Consider the following 19,701-nt stretch of genomic DNA (forward strand, 5'->3'; position numbering starts at 1 on the left):
TGATCTTTTCTAGATTCCACCATTTGCCTGCAAATTTCATGATTTCCTTGTTTTTAATCACTGAGTAGTATTCCTAATTGTAACTTCTTAACAGTTTCAGAGGAGCTTCTGAGAAGGCTAGTTCTTGCTTATGATTTCGGAGTACATGCCTACCTGAGGTGGATCCTTTCCTTCTCATTAGAAGCTCCATGTCCTTTTGCTTCACCTGGTCTTAACAGTTTTGTATTGATGTAGCAGCATTCATCTACCCCTGGCTTAACTAAAAAGTACAAGGTAGAGTCCACCTCATTCCTAACACAGTGACCTTGTCCTTCGTCTTTCCTCATCATAGGAAGAAGCGAGCGAAAATAAACCATTTTGGAGTTTTTATTGATTTTTAAGGAATGTGGGTTCAGTACCTTGTCTGACTACAGAAATGTGGTATAGATAAGTAAGGATGTAAACAGTTTACTTGGTTCCCCCAGGAAAGGTCTTTATTTCCTAGTTAAAAAAATGTCCAGAAGACCTTCTGGCCTTTTCCTCAGCTCTTTTCCTTTGAGCACAGTATGAGGCCTGAATCCAAAAGCTGCCCTTGCTGACTTGTGACCTATTGGACCTATTGAGAAAGCCCAGAGGAATGCAGGACTGCCTAGCCTGACATAACTCACCCACAAAAACACAATAGGAGTTCACGATTGTGAGACAAAATAAAAATCGTTGTTTAAGCCACTACCTGCTGCATGTTGGCTGATACCTGTAACACATATAACAGTAGTCTTCTGTTACGTAATGCAAAGTTGAGAACAACAGGATATGGACAAAGAATATTCTGATTTGGAATGTTTTATTTTATTAGTTATTTGTTTACTTGGTTTCCTTCTTTGAGACAGGGTCTGGCTGTCCTAGAACTCACTTCATAGACCAGGCTAACCTTGAATTAGCCTGTCTCCCAAGTTGCTGGAATTAAAGGCATGCACAACTATATACAGCTAACTTGAATAATTTGGAAAACTGAATATTGCACAGAATTTTTTTGGCTTTATTCAGTTTTCATTTTCAGCCAGCTCTTAACTCTTTCTGGTAACCCTCTTCCCAGATATTTGTTGAATGTGCTACCCTGAATGCTGAGATACAGTCAGCATTCCTTCTAGAATCAAGACATGAGTGTTGGCTCTCTCCTTTAACCATTTATTAGCTTTCAGTTCAGACATTCAGATCCTTCAATATCCCTGAGTCTACCTTGTTTCTCATCATAATCCAGACATCTTTCTTTCATGCTCCATTCTTCAGTGTTTCTGGTACTGGCTTCATGTGTCTCTTTCCTAGGTGCCAGTGGCTTTTTTCCACCATGGTTATAACTCTTTTGCAAAACTGGTTTAGGTAACCTTGCATCACCTTTTCCTCTTCTCTTTTATCTTCTTCTCACAAAAACTTTCGAATCTCTAATTCTTTCTTGCAATTGAACATGTCATCATTCTTATTCTAAGAAACTCTGTAGTCTTATATCTGAGGTAGAAGGAACTATCATTTTCTGGACTGAGATAAGACCTCTTATCCTCGGGCATTTTAAAATCTTCTCTGGCTTCTAGTATAGTGGAGTGTGTGTGTGTGTGTGTGTGTGTGTGTGTGTGTGTGGTGTCTGCCAGATAGATATCTGACTTATGTGCCCATTCATTCCGATGAGAAATAAATGAATAAATGGCAACAGCTGTGGCTAGATGTGGTGGCACAGGCTAGATGTGGTGGCACACTCTTTTAACTCCAACACTCAGGAGGCAGAGGCAGTAAGATCTCTGAGTTCAAGGCCAGCTTGGTCAACATAGTGAGTTCCAGGACAGCCAAGGCTACACAGAGAAACTCTTTTTTAAAAACCAATCAAATAAACAAACAAACAACAAAGGCAACTCTGCATATACATTAACTCTGACATGGCTATTGCTACCTGGAGCCTCCCTCTTCCTGATTAGAGGGTATTTTAGATTTACTTTTTCCTCTTGAGTCACACATTTCTCATCCTCTCTTCAGTGAGCTTTTATTATTTAAAATACTCCAAACCCAGCTGTGGTGACTGGCCCTTTGATTGCCCTGATTGAAGCATTGAAGGACCATGAAATGATTGGCACCCATGTGTGCATAAAATGATTCCAACTGACTACCAAAATGACCCAGTTTATTGTTTCATAATTAGCAAGCAATGGGTGTAGAAAGAATATAGTTCAAAACAACTGCTTTGGTTTCTGGCTCAAACATATCTGCTATAAAAAGCTCACAGTCTAGAAACCAGAAGACCAAAATTAAGGTGTTTATAGAGATAATTCCTTCTTGATGGCACAGAAGTGGAATTTGTACATGCTTCATTACCGGCAATTCTTGGCATTTTTTGGCTTGTAGCTATATAACTCCATTCTTACTATCCATTGTGACATAGCCATTTTCTTTCAGTGCCTGTAGATTTCTGGCTCTCTCTTCCTCTCTTTATAAGAGTAAATATTGTATTGAAAGTCTATGCTATTACAATATGGCCTCACCTTAACTCATTGCCTCTTCAGTAATCTCATTTATAAATAAGGTCCCATTCTGAAATTCTGGGATGGATATAAATTCCAGAAGGGCATGCTTCATCATAACAGTCTACAAAATAGCCTACAATTGGTAAGAAAATAAATAGCACAGTCTAGTGAGCAAGTGAAGGAGGCAGAGAGGCACCAAACAGTGTCCTTTTATGGTTTCCTCTCTTCCAAGCTAAGCAAGGCTAAAGTAGGATGGTAGAATAAAAGTTCTCATTATTTCAAAAGAAAGAAATGGAGGTGTGTTATATTACGAAGTGGCTGTACTTTACCTTTTCTTACTTTTTAAAAATAATATTGGAGGACTCCTTATTTTAAACTCTGATCATAAGTAGCAATATATAGTCCACCTACTGAAAATATTACCACCTGCACAACTCCAAGCTTTCGTCAAGGAACAGGAGCTATAGGCCCTCCAAGAACTTTCTGGGCTTCAAGTGTCTGATTGGAACTACTGAGGTACCCTGGTTTGTGGACAGAGTGACAAGAGGTCATCAATTTCCAATTTATTTGTGTGTGTGTGTGTGTGTGTGTGTGTCTTTTTCTGAACTTTGGTTCTGTTTTTCTTGATAACCTGAATAAAACACTTGGATACAGGTTAAGCAAGTATTCAAAGGCAGGCATCTGTCTTGGAATAATGAAAAACATTTGAATACACTTCGATAATTTTTTAGGGTGCTAAAAATGTGTCCAAAGGGCAGAGAACTCTAAACATTCAGGCACAGTGAATCATTTTTTTTTCTAAGTACTAATTTCTTTTCTTTTTTTAAATTTAATTCAATTTTTTATTATTAGTTACATTTTATTAACTCTGTATCCCAGCCATATTCCGCTCCCTTATTCCCTCCCAATCCCACCCTCCCTCCCTCATCTCCTCTCTGCCCCTTTCCAAGTCAGTGAATCATAACACCAACAAATGTGCTGATTTCCACAAGAGATAAGAAGTCTGTATATGAGAGCTCCAAAGAGCTAGAGATCTCTGAACCAGAAGGCTTCATGAGATGGAGTTTGGTGGATGAATGTTTTTAGTAGCTAGAGAAGGACCAAAAACTACAGTGTGGTTTTATGTCTCCAATCTCAAATACTTACGCTATTAAATTTGAAGATAAATTAAAGAAGGTAAATTAATGAATTAAATTTATTCTTTTTTTCATGGGAAAAACATCACAGTGGTGGAACATACTCTAAATCAGTAGCTATAGTTCTATCTATGTAAGTCATACAAGTCAGTCTCCTCCTGAGAAATTACCAATTGTTGCATTAGTCAGGGTAACCTAAGTTACACTAAGGTAGCAAGTAATTCCAAAAGCTCTGTAGGTTTACACTATAAAAGTTGGTGTCTCTGTCATCCCGTGTTTGGATTTAATCTCAGCCTCCAGACCCCAAACATCCAAGCAGAAGGAAGTTCTATCCTGTCACAGATTTTAGAGGTCACTGAAGTGGGAGAAAAGAAAACATGAAATATTCTACATTGGCTCTTAAGGCTCACATGCACATTTAATATCTAAATAGATTTAGATGGCAATGCTCACCTATGAATGGAAGGAGAAGTGAAGTCCTACCTCAGAGGGTACTCAAGCAAACAAACATTGTTTTCCTTCAACGAGGGCCTAAGAATTCTAAGATTAGGCCTTGGTAGACTAGGTTCTTGATGAGGACATTTTTCCTGGTTTGTATACAACTGTTGTATTGCTGTGTTCTCACAGGGTCAAGAGAATAAGCTAATTTCTTTTTTATAAAGGCTCACTCTCATTTCCTCATTTAAACCTGAGTGCTTTTGGAAGTTAGGCTGTAGTTAACACATACACTCTGTGCTGGTGCAAATATGAAGTCTGTTAGAGGAGCACTGGAACATCTGTGAACTGACCTAATGAGTCCCGTGATTTCTTCAGTTATGGAGGTTTTAGTTGAGAATGATTACGTATGAGTTGACCACTCTTTACCACTTGGGAGAAGAAATTTTACCTGTCATATGGAGCAATGTCCAAAGAACTGAATAGTGTTGATCAAACTTTTAGAACATGGTCAAATGCAATAATGCTAATTATAAACAGCATCTCAGAATAGAATGACAAAGAATGTATGTTCATGTCTTGAATAGTCCTAAGAACAGTTTTCTATAATTTAGGCATTTAAGTATACTAGTTAATATAGATGATACAAAAAATAATTTACCTGCTTAAGTTTGCTATCTATTTAATTTATTTATTAGATGCATATCAAACATCTTAAACAAGGATAGTCAAATAATTCATTTAAGTATAAGTTAGAATCCCATGTAGATGATCCCATTTTGCCTATACAAGTATTTAAAACTCTAGTCTGTGCTTTGCTAGGGGACACCATAGAGACTTTTCTGCTTGGAGTTTATATATATATATATATATATATATATATATATATATATATATATATATATATCACTTCAGTATTCTTTGTGTAGACAAGAAATTTCCATTGTTTTCTTTTCTCCACAGAAAAGCATCTTGTCAGAAAAGAATCACATCAAGGTGATACTAATGGCCAAATCTTAATGAGGCTTTATTTTAGTAGAGCCTCAAGATCATCTGGTAGACTCCACAATGTGGAACACATCTGTCTTCTTTTCTTTGGAAAATGAATGTTCCAGTTAGTACCAATCTTGAGATATCTACTTATGCAGTACTGTTATGCATTTTCAAAATGAAAGACCAACTCTTGAGTAATGAACAATCTACCTTCACAGCAAGAAACTGCTACAGGGAGCTCCTTGGTGATGGTCTGTGTAATAATTAGAAATATGAGCAGGAATTGACCTTCCAAGTTGGATATGTTATCATTCACTTTACCTGCTCAGTGTCACAGTGGGTGCTGTCAGAGAGACCATGATAAAAAACCCTGAGGAAGGCTTCTCTGCCAAGTCCCATAAGTAATCATTTGCCAAATGTGCTCATGGCATATGCTCACACCCATGTAGGAGCTGGATGTAGCAAGTGCTCTTGAGTTTACAGAGCATTTATATCCTGTTTGTAGGGATGGGGCACACTGCAATGTGGCAGTATGCCAGTGCCCTCCAGAAATAGCTTTCTGCTCTTTCAAGATGGGGCTGTCTATGGTTATATAAGGTCTTAACAAAGTACTGTTTGATGGCATCCATTAAAAAAATACTCTCTACATAGTTGTTCTAGTTTCCTTACTGTTGTTGTGATAAAACACTCTGACCAAAAGCTTGCATTTCTAGGTCACAGTCCCTCACGGCTGGGAGTCCGGGAAACAACTCAAGAAGGAGCTTAACGCCACAGGGGAATATTTTCCTACTTGCTGGCTTCACCCTCCTGGCTTTCTTATACAGTTCAGGACTACCACCTGCCTAAGGAGTGGTGCTGCCCACAGTGGTCTGGGTCCTCTTATCTCAATTAGCAACCAAGTCAGTTCCCCCACAGATATGCCCACAGGTCAATCTGATTTGGGCAATATTACCCTCTCCAGGGACAGTTGGCTGCCAGTCAAAGCTACCCTGGACAAAGGTGTGTGAAATCATGCTTTCAGGAGGAAACAGAAGAATGGAATATGGCAAGCAGGGTCCCTTGCTTCTCAAATAATCTGTGGTGGGTGTGCTTACCTGGTTTGGACGTGTGAATTTGTAGTTCCTCAGAATTAAAAGTATAAACAAATCAATAGTCAGTATTTAAAAGGTCAGTTTCCCACTTACTCTTCTTGGAAGATCAAGTAGTCTGATTTCCAAGACAAATACTTCACACATTGCTTCTGATTCGTTTCCAGGGTTTTGTTGTTGTTTGTTTTTCTATTTTTTTGGTGTGTTTGTGTTTACATTGCTTATTTTTTGAATGTCTTATCTACAATCTTCTTATTGTGTGAGTGAGTGAGTGAGCGTGGGTGCATGCGTTCTTGCTCATTCTTGTGGACCTGTGGAGGTCAGAGTTGCTTTTTTCCTGTCACTGTGAAGCCCTGGGTCTAGACTTGGGTCATTAGCCTTGTATGGCAAACATGTCTAATACATTTAGCCATCTCAGTCATTTTAACCTGATGGTACTGTGTGGGGAGCACCTAGTACCATGCACCCATATAATACCTATTATTTGTGCTCAATAGTTGTCAACCTCCTTCTGCATTGTTTCCCCTAAATCATGAAACTAAGGAGTTAAGATGTCAGCCTAGAACAAGCTCATGAGAGCCCTTGAGGTTCCTGAGTGTAATCAGTATCCATTTCCAGATGGAGCCACCTGGAGAGTTATATTGTGCACCAATCATCATAAAGTCCACCTGTCAGTAGACTTTACCTGTCAGAAGGTGGTAAAGGCCACGTTTCGAGGTTTGTGAGTCTGATCCTGTAAGCACCAGGCTGGACTACTAGCATCCCACAATAGACTAGTGATGAATAGAGATTAGAATGAGCTGATTTAATTGCATATGGGCCAGGCAGGAAAACAACAGGGGATTACCTCAGGCTACAAGAGCAGCAAGGGGATGCTAAGTGTGAGACAGAAGGGAACCCCACAGAGTGGGCTCTGAAGGTTAATTCTTTTATTTTGCATTGTAGTTCCTTGCTTAGTGAGAGTCATGGCAAAGGTGAACTGGCTGGCCTGGCACATATGGCCCACAGTTGAGCAGAGTGTGGGGAACCTCTCAACACTGTCCTTTGGCTATACCTAAGTGCCAATGGACACTAGTGCTTTTGCCTGAGAGCATGATATTCTTGCTCGCCGTCTGTGATCCCTGCCTGGCCTATGACGGTGGAACCACATGAATGGAAGTTCTGCTCCAGCAGTCTGGTGATTCAGCCTACCTTACCCCCGCCTGCAACAGTGAGAATGCTGCTAAAACACTGCCAAGTCAGCTGCAGAGGACTGCTGCACCTGCGTCCTGCCAGATTTCAGTGGCATGTTCAGAGGCCCCTCAAGCCATATGTCAGGGCTGAGAGGAAAAAAATCCTACAAAATGCACATACCGGTTAATTAATAGGTAAGCTGCTGTGCATACGTGTGTACCCCTGCTGAAGATTCAAAGTGACAAGACAATGTGAAGAGTTTATTCTTGCCTTTTTAATGTTACAATGGATCTTAAAATGTGCCATATACATTTACCCGTGTAGGATCTAAGTTTATCTTCGGGAAGCTAGAACAAATTGGCTTACTTAAAACAACACAATTTTATTATCTAGTAGAACAGGAGGCCAGAATTTGAAATCAAAGTGTTGACAAAGGCTGTTTCTTCTGGTGCTCTGATGAATGCTCTGCCTCTTTCACAGTCAGGTTGTCAACAAATCTTGGGGTACCTCGGCTTGTAGCGGCATCATTCCATTATATCCCCATCCTCTTATGTTCTCCTTTTTGTGTCTCTGTCTCAGTACTCTAAACACCCACTTTGTATAGATGCATAGGACGGGGACCTATCTGAATTCAGTGTGACCTCATTTTAACTTGATTACTTTTGTAAACAAAACTCTTTTCAAAGACGTTCACAACCACTTGGAATTGGAACATGAGCACATCTTGGGTGTGTGTGTGTACAACAAATCACAGAAACAATACAGTAATAAAAGAAAGGAGTTCTCTTTATTTCCTTCTCCCTACTCCCCTTCTCTTCACTCTTTTTTCTTCCTTCTTCTGTGTTTCTCCTTCCTTGTTCCTCCTTCCTTCCTCTACTTTTTTCTCTTCTCTTTATACAAAACAAACACATATCTGGTTGTTGTTTCCAGAAATAATGAAGAAATTTCAGCACTTCATAACAATAAAACAACCTAATTAAAAATGAACAAAACATCTAGATACATCACTCAGGACAATATGTGGACAGCAGGTAAGCACACAGAAAGAATTCAACATTGTTTGAATATTAGAAGTTAAAGGTCAAATGAGAAACACATCACTATTTTTGCTGAAATTAAGCATAATTAAGCATATCATTATTATGCTGAAAGTAATATTAGATATTTTCAGGATGTGGAGAACACAAAAGTTCTTGTACACTGTTGGTGGGAATGCTAAAATGTTTGAATCACTTTGGAAAACACTTTTGTAGTTTGTTTGTTGTTTTTTAAGCATATGCTTAACCACGATCAAACTATTCCATTCCTGGGTATTTACAGAGAAGAGAAAATATGCCCAGAGGAAGACTCAAATGCTCATAGCAGTTTTGCTTATTATTGCAAACTAAAAATAGCACAAACATCTGTTCATAAATAAAAAAGCTTGTATGTCTATAAAATGGAATATTAATAAATAATATAGCATAGTGAGCTACCAATATTATGGCATTGACAAATATAAAAATAATTATTGCTAATGGAAGGAATTCAGGTCAAAGGAAGTCTATCATGAATTATTGGGTTGAAAAGGATGGGTTTTAAAAATGTGTATATGATAAAACATTTCAGGTGACAAACACAGCCACTGGCCAGATTGCTCACTGGTGTATAAATACATAAGAATCATTATACTGTATATTTAAACATGTACAGTTTATTGTGTCAGTTATATATTGGTAACATATATGCTTGTTGTCTTAGAGTTTCTATTGCTGTGAAACATGATGATCAAACAATTTGGGAGGCACAAGTTTTTTTGGCTTACACTTTCACATCACAGTCCATCATCAAAGGAAGTCAGAACAAGAACTCAAACAGGGCAGGAACCGGAAGGCAGATGCTGACCAAGAGGACATAGTGGGGTGCTGTTTACTGGTTTGGTCCTCATGGCTTGCTCAGCCTGTTTTCTTAAGCTAGAACATAGGACCACCAGCCCAGGAATGACACTACCCACAAAGGGCTGAGCTTTTCCCTCATCTCCTCCCTGTCCCATCCTCCCTCCTTCTTCCTCTCTATCCCTCTCCCCTAGACCCCAGAAAGGGGGAGCCCTACTCCCCTACTATCTGACTCTAGCTTATCAAGTCTCATCAGGACTGCCTGGTTCACCAGGGAGAAGTGATCAAAGAGCTAGTAACAGAGTGAATGTCACATACATCCCATGAGTTCCCCTTATTAGGGAACTCACATCCAGACTGAGCTGCTTATCAGCTACATCTGAACAGGAGGTCTAGGTTGTCTCCATAGATTGTCCTTGGTTGTTACATCCAATCAAGGTCTATGCAGGTGCCCCTGGGCCCAGATATGTTGGCTTTGTTGGTCTCCTTGTGGAGCTCCTGTCCCCTCCAGGTCTTTCCCTGACTCTTCCATAAGACTCCCTGCACTCTGCCCAAAGTTTAGCTTTGAGTTTCAGGATCTACTTTAATCCCTGCTGGGTTAAGTCTTTTAAAGGACATCTATAGTAGGCTTCCATACTGTTTCCTTTCTTCAACTGCTTCTGGTTTCTATTCAGTTTGTCCTGCTGAATGAGAATTAAACATCCTTTCTTGGGTCTTCCTTGCTATTAGGCTTTTTAGGTCTATGGATTTTAGTATGTTTTTCCTGTATTATATGGTTAATATCTACTTATAATGAGTATACACCATGCATGTCTTTCTGCTTCTGGGATACCTCACTAAGTATGATCTTTCCTAGATCCATTATTTGCCTGCAAATGTCATAATTTCCTTGTTTTTTAGTAGACGAGTAGTGCATTGTGTAAGTGTACCACGTTATCTTTATCCATTCTACGGTTGAGGGACATCTAGTTTTTTTCTCAGATTTTGGCTATTACAAATAAAGCTGCTATGAATGTGGTTGAACAAATGTTCTTGTATGGTGGAACATCTTTTGGGTATATGCCCAGGAGTAGTATAGGTGGGTCTTGTAGTAGTGATATTCCTGGTTTTCTGAGAAGGCACCAGATTGATATCCAAAGTAGGTTCAAAAGCTTACACTCCCACCAGCAACTGAGGAGGGTTCCCCTTTCTCCACATATGCTGTCATTTGATTTTTTGATCTTAGTCATTCTGATGGGTGTAAGATGGAATCTCAGTTATTTTAGTTTCCATTTCCCTGTTGACTAAGAATGTTGAGCATTTTTTAAGCATTTCTCCGCCATTCGATATTCCTCTGTTGAGAATTCTGTTTAGCTCTATACTCCATTTTCAATTGGATTGTTTGTTTTGTTGGTGTTTAATTTCTTGAGTTCTTTATATATTTTGTATATTAGACCTCTGTCGGATGTACTGTTGATGAAGATCTTTTTCCAGTCTGTAGGCTGTTGTTTCCTTCTGTTGACCATGTCCTTTGCTTTACAGAAGTTTTTAGTTTCATGAGGGTCCATTTATTAATTGTTGATCTTAGAGGCTGGGTTATTGGTGTTCTGTTCAGGAAGTTGTCTCCTTTGTCAATGAGTTCAAGGCTCTTTTCCACTTTTTCTTCTAATAGATTTAGCATGTCTGATTTTATCTTGAAGTATTTGAGCCACTTAGACTTTTGTTCAGTGCAGAGTGATAAGTATGGCTTTTTTTTTTTTCATTATTTCTTCATGTAGACATCGAGTTAATTCACCACTTGTTGAAGATGCTATGTTTTTCCATTGTATGGTTTTGGGTTCTTTGTTAAAAATCAAGTGTCCATGGGTGTATGGGTTTATTTCTGGGTCTTTGATTTTCTTCCATTGATCCACCAGATTGTTTCTATACCAGTACCATGGAGCTTTTATTACTGTTGCTCTAAAGTATAACTTGAGATCAGGGATGAAGATACCTTCAGAAGATATTTTATTGCATAGGATTGTTTTAGTTATTTTGGGTGTTTTGCTTTTCCATATAAAGTTGAGAATTGTTCTTTCAAGGTCTGTAAAGAACTGTGTTGGTATTTTGATGAGAATTGCATTGAATCTGTAAATTGCTTTTGGTAGAATGTCCACTTTTTTTTTTTTTTTTTTAGCCTGGCTCACAATGTTTTTATTTTTTTTAATTTATTACAATTTATTCACAATTTGTATCCCAGCTGAAGCTCCTCCCTTGTCCCCTTCCAATTCCACCCTCTCTCCTTCCTCTCCTCCCATTCCCTTTCCCTAGTCTACTGATGCAGGAGGTCCTTCTTCCCTTCCATTTGACCCTAGCCTATCAGATCTCATCAGGACTGGCTGCATTATCTTCCTCTGTGGCCTCATAAGACTGCCCCCTCCCCCTTAGGGGGAGGTGATCAAAGAGCCAGCCACTGAGTGCATGTCAGAGACATTCCTTGTTCCTCTTAGTAGGGAACCCACTTGGAGACTGAGCTGCCATGGGCTACATCTGTGCAGAGGTTCTAGATTATCTCCATTAATGGTCCTTGGTTGGAGTGTCAGTCCCTGAAGACCCCTGGGCCCAGATATTTTGGTTCTGTTGCTCTCCTTGAGGAGCTCCTGTACCCCTTTACTATGTTAATCCTATCAATCCATGAGCATGGAGGCTCTTTCCATCTTTTGATATCTTCCTCAATTTCTTTCTTCAAAGACTTGAAGTTTTTAAATACAAGCCTTTCACTTGCTTGGTTAGAGTTCCACCAAGATATTTCATGTTTTTATTGTGGCTATTGTGAAGGGTGCTGTTTCCCTAATTTCTTTCTCAGCACCGTTTGTCTTTTGTATACAGGGTTACTACTTTTTTTTTTTTTTTTGAGTTAATTTTGAATTCAGCCACTTTGCTGAAAGTGTTTACCAGCTGTAGGAGTTCCTTGGCAGAATTTTTGTGGTCACTTATGTATACTGTCATATTATTTGTGAACAGTGATACTTTAACTTCTTTCTTTCCAATCTCTAGTCCCTTGATCCCCTTTAATTGTCTTACTGCTCTAGCTTAGACTTCAATTACCATGTTGAAGAGATATGGAGAGAGTGGTCAGCCTTGCCTTGTCCCTGATTTCAGTGATTGATTTAAATTCCTCTCCATTTAGTTTGATGTTGGTTATAGGCTTCCTGTATATTGCATTTATTATTTTTAGGTATGTGCCTTGTATTCTTTATCTCTCCAAGACTTTTAACATGAATGAGTGTTGGATTTTGGTAAATGCTTTTTCAGATGCTAGGAGATGATCATATATATTTTTTTCCTTTCAGTTTGTTTATATAGTGATTACATTGATGGATTTCTGTATATTGAACCACTCCTGCATACCTGGAATGAAGTCTACTTGGTCATGGCAGATGATATCTTTGCTACATTTATGGATTCAGTTTGCGAATATTTCATTGAGTATTTTTGCATCAATGTTCATAAGGGAATTTGGTCTGAAAGTTTCTATCTTTATTACATCTTTGTGTGGTTTAGGTATTAAGGTAATTGTGGCCTCATAGAATGAGTTTGGTAATGTTACTTCTGTTTCTATTTTGTGGAATAGTTTGAAGAGTGTTGGTATTAGCTCTTCTTTGAAGGTCTGGTAGAATTCTACACTGAAACCATCTGGCTCTGAGCTCTTAATGGAAGGGAGACTTTTGATGACTGCTTCTATTTCCTTAGGGAATATGGGACTATTTAATATGTTTATGTGATCTTGATTCAACTTTGGTAAGTGGAATTTATCAAGAAACTTGTCCATTTCACTTAGATTCTCAAATTTTGTGATATAGAGACTTTTGAAGTAAGATCTAATAATTCTTTAGATTTCCCCAGTGTCTGTCATTATGTCCCTCTTTTCTTTACTGGTTTGCTGATTTGGATAGTGTCTCTCTGCCTTTTAGTTAGTTTGGCTAAGGGTTTGTCTATGTTGTTGATTTTCTCAAAGAAGCAGCTCTTAGTTTCATTGATTCTTCTCTTTGATTTCTTTCCTGAGTTTCAGCCATTTACTCCTCTTGGGTGTGTCTGCTTCTCCCCCTCCGCCCCTCGCCTCCAGGGCTTTCTTGTGTGTCATTAAATTGCTTTTATGAGATGTCACTATTTTTTTTTTTTTATAAAGGCACTTAGTGCTATGAGCTTTCTTCTTAGCATGCAATCAATGTGTACCATATGTTCGGGTATATTGTGCCTTCATTTGTATTGAATTCAAGGAAGTTTTAAATTTCTTTATTTCTTCCCTGACCCAGCTGTTGTTGAGTAGGGAGCTGTTCCATTTCCATGTGTGTGCAGGCTTTTTGCTATTTCTGTTGTTGAGGTCCAACTTTAGTCTGTGGTGGCCTGTTAGGATACAAGAGATTATTTTTATCTTCTTGTATCTGTTGAGGGTTGCTTTGTGACTGCTATATGATCAATTCTGGAGAAGGTTTTGTGGGGTGCTAAGAAGAAGATATATTCTTTGTGTTTGGGTAAAAAGTTCTGTTGATGTCTGTTTAGATCTATTTGATTCATGACATCTGTTACTGTTATTTCTCTGTTTAGTTTGTGTTTTGTTGACCTGTCCTTTGATGTGAGTGGGGTGTTGAAGTCTCCCACTATCAATGTGTATGGATCAATGTGTAGCTTAAACTTTATTAATATTTCTGTTACAAATGTGGGCTGTTTTTTTTTTTTTTTGTATTTCAGGAATAGATGTTCAGAATTGAGATGTCTTCTTGGATGATTTTTTTTTTTTTTTGATGAGTATGAAGTGTCCTTTCTCATCTCTTTTGATTAGTTTTTATTGAAAGTCTACTTAAATTAGATATTGAATGGTTATTCCAGCTTGCTTCTTGGGTCTTTTTGCAGACCTTTTTCCAGACCTTTATTCTCAGGTAATATCTGTCTTTGTGGTTGAGGTATGTTTCTTGTATGCAGCAGAATGTTGGATGCTGTTTATGCATCCATTCTCTTACTGTGTCTTTTTATTGTAGGGTTGAGTCCACTGATATTGAGAGATATTAATTACCAGTAACTATTATTTCCTTTTATTTTGGTATAGATTGCTGTAGTGTATTTGTATGCTTGTCTACAAACAATTTGCTTCTGTACTGGAATATCTTGTCTTCTCCATCTATGGTGATTAAAATTTTGCTGGGTATATTAGTCTGGACTGGCATCTGTGGTCTCTTAGGGTTTGTAAGCTGTCTTCCCAGGCCTTTCTGGTTTTTATGGTCTCTGCTGATAAGTTAGGTGTGATTGCGACAGGTTTGCCATTATATGTTACTTCGCTTTTTTCCTTGAAGCTTTTAATATATATATATAATTGCATATATATATGTATAAATACATATATATGTATATATTTGTTGTTGTTTTATATATTTAGTGTTTTGCTTATTATGTGGTGGGAGAATTTTCTGGTCTAATCTATATGGTATTCTGTAGACCTCTTGTATGCTTATAGGCATCTTTTTTTTCTAAAGATTGAAGAAATTTTCTTCTATGATTTTGTTGAAAATATTTTCTGTTTCTTGGATTGGGTAGTGTTCTCTTTTTTCTAATCTTATTAATCTTAGGTTTCTTCTTTTCATGGTGTCCTAGATTTCTTGAATCAAGAAATCAGGATTTTTTTGGATTTAACGTTTTCTTGGACAAATGCATTGATTTCTTTCATTGTGTTGTTTACACCTGAGATTCTTTCTTCCATCTCTTGTATTTTGTTGGTGATGCTTACCTCTTTAGTTTCCATTTTATTCCCTAAATTCTCCCTCTCCAGGATTTCTTCACTTGGGGCTTTCTTTAATGTATCTATTTCCATCTTTAAATTTTGAACCATTTTGTTGATTTCTTTCTACTGTTTGTTTGTATTTTCCTGCCTTTCATTAAATGATTTATTCAACTCCTTCACTTCTTTGTTTGGACTTTCCTGTATTTCATTCAGTGATTTACTTATTTTCTCTCTAAAGGTCTCAATCTGTTTGATTGTATCTTCCTGCATTTATTTATAAATTTTATTCTTTTCCTCCATTATCGTCTTCATAAGCACAGATATAAGGTAATTTTCTTGTGTTTCAGTTGTGTTAGAATATACAGGGTAGCTTGCTTTGGGATAACTGGGTTCTGGGGATGCCATATTAATCTGGCTTTGTGTGTGTGTGTGTGTGTGTGTGTGTGTGTTTATGTTAACCTTTAGCTATTTGGTTGTCTCTGGCGTTGGCTATTAGATCCTTTTGATTACTGGAGTTCTGCGGGCTGCAGGGAGAGCCCTGGGTAGGAAGCCAATGTTCCTGTAGGAGTCTTTCTCAGATTGGTGGGAATGATCTAGGATTTGCAGGTGGTTCTTAGGGAATTGCCGGTGGGTCTCCTCAGATATTTGATCCTGGGGACCAAGTGGATTCCTCAGGAGCTCAGGGATCCTCCTTTCTCCAATTGAAGTCCTGTAGTCTACTATCTTTCCACTGGCATCTTACCCCAAGGTCAGTGAGCCCAGGCCCTGTGATCAGACATTGTGCCAGCTGGGTGCAGTCTTTTTAGAGAACTTGTAAGCTCAGAGGTCCTACTGATCTCCTTTGGTAGGCAGGCTGAGGCTTGGAGTAGTCTGGGGTTGCTTCGATGGGTCCCGAATGTCAGGGGCTCAAGGTTAGGGCCCAGTGCCTGGGATGGTGAGAGCTGTCCCAAAATTTGGAGCCATGCGCTGTGCCCCCAATACCAGAGGTATCCTCTCCACGGGACAGTGAGTGTAGGTACCTGAGTTTGGAACTTGGAGCTGCTGGTGCCGGAATGTGTTCATGGGATGGTGAGACTGGGTGCGCAAGACTGGAGCCAGGAGCCTGGTACCAGGAAGGTTTTTTTTTTTTTTTTTTTTTTTTTTTTTTTTTTTTTTTTTTACAGATGGTGGGATTGGGCAGGTGGTCTAGAGCTGGTTGTGCCAGGCGGAGGAGCCCGGGAACTTTTCCCGGGATCAGTCCTGTGGGCTCTCCTCTCACCTGATAGGCACACATGTCGGGGTTTTGAGGGTCCACAGTATGTCCTGTCTTACTGCTGTTTAGATATCCTGTGCATTCCGCGCCACCATTTTAGATACTTTTTTTAAATTTTTTTTAAATTTATGTACATCTGCTTGGATATGAGAACTTTATGTGAGAACAAACCTCTGTCTCTTTCTGTGTCTCCCTGTCTCTGTTTGTCTCTCTGTCTCTCTTTATCCTTCTGTAAGCTACAGGATGGCATTAAGTGTTTTCTAATTGTTCTTCTAAATTTCTGAGACAGACTTTCGCAGAACCTGAAACCTAGAGCTCAGAGAATAGGACAGACTGCCTGGCTGGCAACTCCCAGGAATCCCCGTCTCTGTTCTTCCAAAACAGGGATTACAGGCAAGTGCTATTATACCTCGATTTTCTACACACTATACATTATCGTTTAAAAATATAAGTTGAATTATGAGACTTGTATGCCATTAGTAAATAATTTTAACAGAGGGACCTTTAACCTAATTTTTGTCTATTGTCTGATGAGAATCAAATAGAAGCTTTTGTAATCCTGGCACATACCTCTAGTGACATCTTAAATTTTATTTGATTATTTGGGAAACCGTGATGGGGTCTAGTTGGTGAACCTCTAGCAACCTTTAATCAGTTGTGCTGATTTTTGCATGTTTGAATTCCGTTTTCAAAATTCATAGATTTCTTATGTGAGCCATTCCATTTTTACCTATTTTTTTGTCTGTTATTTTAAAACACCTTTTAGGATTAAAAAGTGCCACTCTGAATTTTAATCTTTGCTGGTATTCTCACTCAGACTACAGTTTTAAATTGAGTATGAAATTAGTTGATTCATACAAATTCCCTACTTCCCTCAGCATGCTATTCATAGGCTACTGTATTCACCTGCTAACAAGGAAATGGTGGAATGATTTTATGGCTTTCTGGCCTTACCTGAATACTACCTTCTTAGTGATTGTCTTTTCCTGGCCCCTGTAAGAGGGAGCAGCATGGTGGCTCACTAAGGCAGGAGAAAGGATTTTAAAAAATCCATTTGGAGGGCTGAAATCTATTTCAGCTTCCAGTATGAGCTGCAGCAAAGCTCTTATTGTGGGCTTCTTTTAAATTTCCCATATTGCAGTATTAAACATCCTCCCAGGAACTAGAAGATACAGGGAACTGCTCAATCACTTCATGCCCAGTATCATAGGGACCTACTTTGCAGGATGTGGGTTAAGATAACAGCTGTGCCCAGTTGTAAAGCTAGCAATATAAAGTGAAATAGTTGCAAAATTATCCTCAGAGCTTATGGAAGAAAGGAAGAACGCTATTGAGGTTAATTTGCCAGACTTTACACAATCAGGATGCTGTAGAATCTAGTTTGGGCACATGTGTCTGTTTTATTCTCTTGCCTTGTTACATGCATTTCTTTTCATATTGCGCATCACCTCAAGGAGGCTTAGTGAGAGCTGCTTGCCTTTCGTGGACAATGAAAGTTCACTTACAAAAAGCTGCAGAGGAGACCTGGACTATTAGGGTAACATGCAATGTGCACGAAATCACATCTCACTGGCTGCAAGATTCTCATCTGCCTTTTTAAATCTTTGACCACTGTTCTTGTACATTTCTGAAAAATGTTTTTTTTTTTTTTTATGAGAAGAGATTACTAATACCACTGTGGTGATAGGGTAGGCCCCAAGTGGGATGATAAATATTCCACATAGAGAAGGGGAGAGGAAGAAGGGAGAAGAACAGGAAAAGGAAGGTGAGGGAGAGAGAGAGAGAGAGAGAGAGAGAGAGAGAGAGAGGCATATCAGATATTCTCAAAATGTGGTGCCTGCAGCAATTGCATCAGTATTCCTGGAAACTTATTACAATGGCAATTTTTTCCACATCTACTGAATCAGAAATTCTGAGGGTGAGATAGTTTAATGAGTCTGCCATTTGATTCCGATTCATAGTAAAATCTGATGGCCACTGCTATAATCCAGATTCTTAGAAGACTGTTTTCTTGTGTTCACAATTGTCCTCGGTTTTAATGATAACTGTGGAGCAATTCTTCAGTGATACGATGTCAAAGAAAGAGGTCTTTTCCAACTAAGTCAACTAAGTACTTTTTAGACGTCTAATACACGTAAAGGATACACTAGGCATATGTTATATACTGCTTATTTTAACTATTGTAGGGAAAAATGAATAAAATAAAGCCACACTCAACTGTGAGGGCTCTTTTATAGAGAATACTATTTGATTTAGCAATGGAATAAAATAGAAAATATCCTACCTCATTGTTGTCATATTTCTTCTCTCAAAATCAAAAATACAAGCCAAATTTATGATTGTGTTATTAATACTAAAAGGTCCTTTGCCTATTTTCAGAGATAGATGAGTGAAATTGTTATTTTAAAAAAGTTTAATCCATATCATTAACCTGGTAAGTTATCAAAATAGAACACACAGCCTCAAGTATCTCTGACATTGCTTCTGTGTTATGAATGAGTTCCCATCCCGGCAACCCCAGGTCAATCAGAATCATAAAGTTCCATGCCCAATAACAAAATCAACTTAGAGTACACCTTTCCTTCTATTTAGCTTTTATTAAAAGAAGTCCTAAGGTACTGAGATGTAGTACATCATATTTATTAACAAAATTATTAACAAATATACAAAACTTTTACATGTAATCCTCTTACATCCATTTCTTCTCTGTAATACTGATTTTGTTCAAGTAGGTTATCTACAGTATGTAAACATCCCTTGGATTGACTTTACACAGATTAGGAAAGCCCTCTAACCCATGCTTTTATCAGATACTTCTTTTTATTTGGCTTTCATTTGTTGCATCTAATCTCCACATTTGGCACATGGAAGAGACATCTACAGTGCAAAAGAGGCAGCCTTTCCAGTTTCATTCTGACACTTGCAGGGGCATAAAGAGCTGAGAGGAGAACAGTGAGCTCTGACTCATTGGCGCTGGATCAGCTGTCATGCCAACTCTTGGTTCAGCTGTTAAACTTGAGCACAAATCAATGTCTCTTCCTTCTCCCACCCTTCCCGCCCATCCCCCATGCAAGGCTGAGTCAGTCTTAACCTTGTCTCAAAAGGGTAAAAAGAAATACTACCCATCTTAGAACAAGTAGGATACTTTCACTGAGGAATGATTTTTCAGTGATTATTATTATTATTATTATTTTGTATGTGGGTTGGTTTCCGCAGATCTAATTTTGCCAAAAAACAATCTGAAATGGAGAATAAAGATAAAACAGATTCTAGAGTAGGACTTGTTTCCTGCCTTCACTTACCATCTCTGTACTTAACAGTGATGCCTTTTCTTGGTGGCAAAGTGACAACGACCTCGGTGAGTTAAAAACAAAAAGAAAAGAAACAAAAAAGCCAAGCTTTCATTTACTACTTTAAAACTTTGCCGTGTCGAAGAAGAAGAAGAAGAAGAAGAAGAAGAAGAAGAAGAAGAAGAAGAAGAAGAAGAAGAAGAAGAAGAAGAAGAAGAAGAAGAAGAAGAAGAAGAA

The sequence above is a fragment of the Psammomys obesus genome, unplaced genomic scaffold (assembly GCF_907164565.1).
Source record: "Psammomys obesus unplaced genomic scaffold, mPsaObe1.curated_primary_1811, whole genome shotgun sequence".
NCBI classification, from domain to species: Eukaryota; Metazoa; Chordata; class Mammalia; order Rodentia; family Muridae; genus Psammomys; species Psammomys obesus.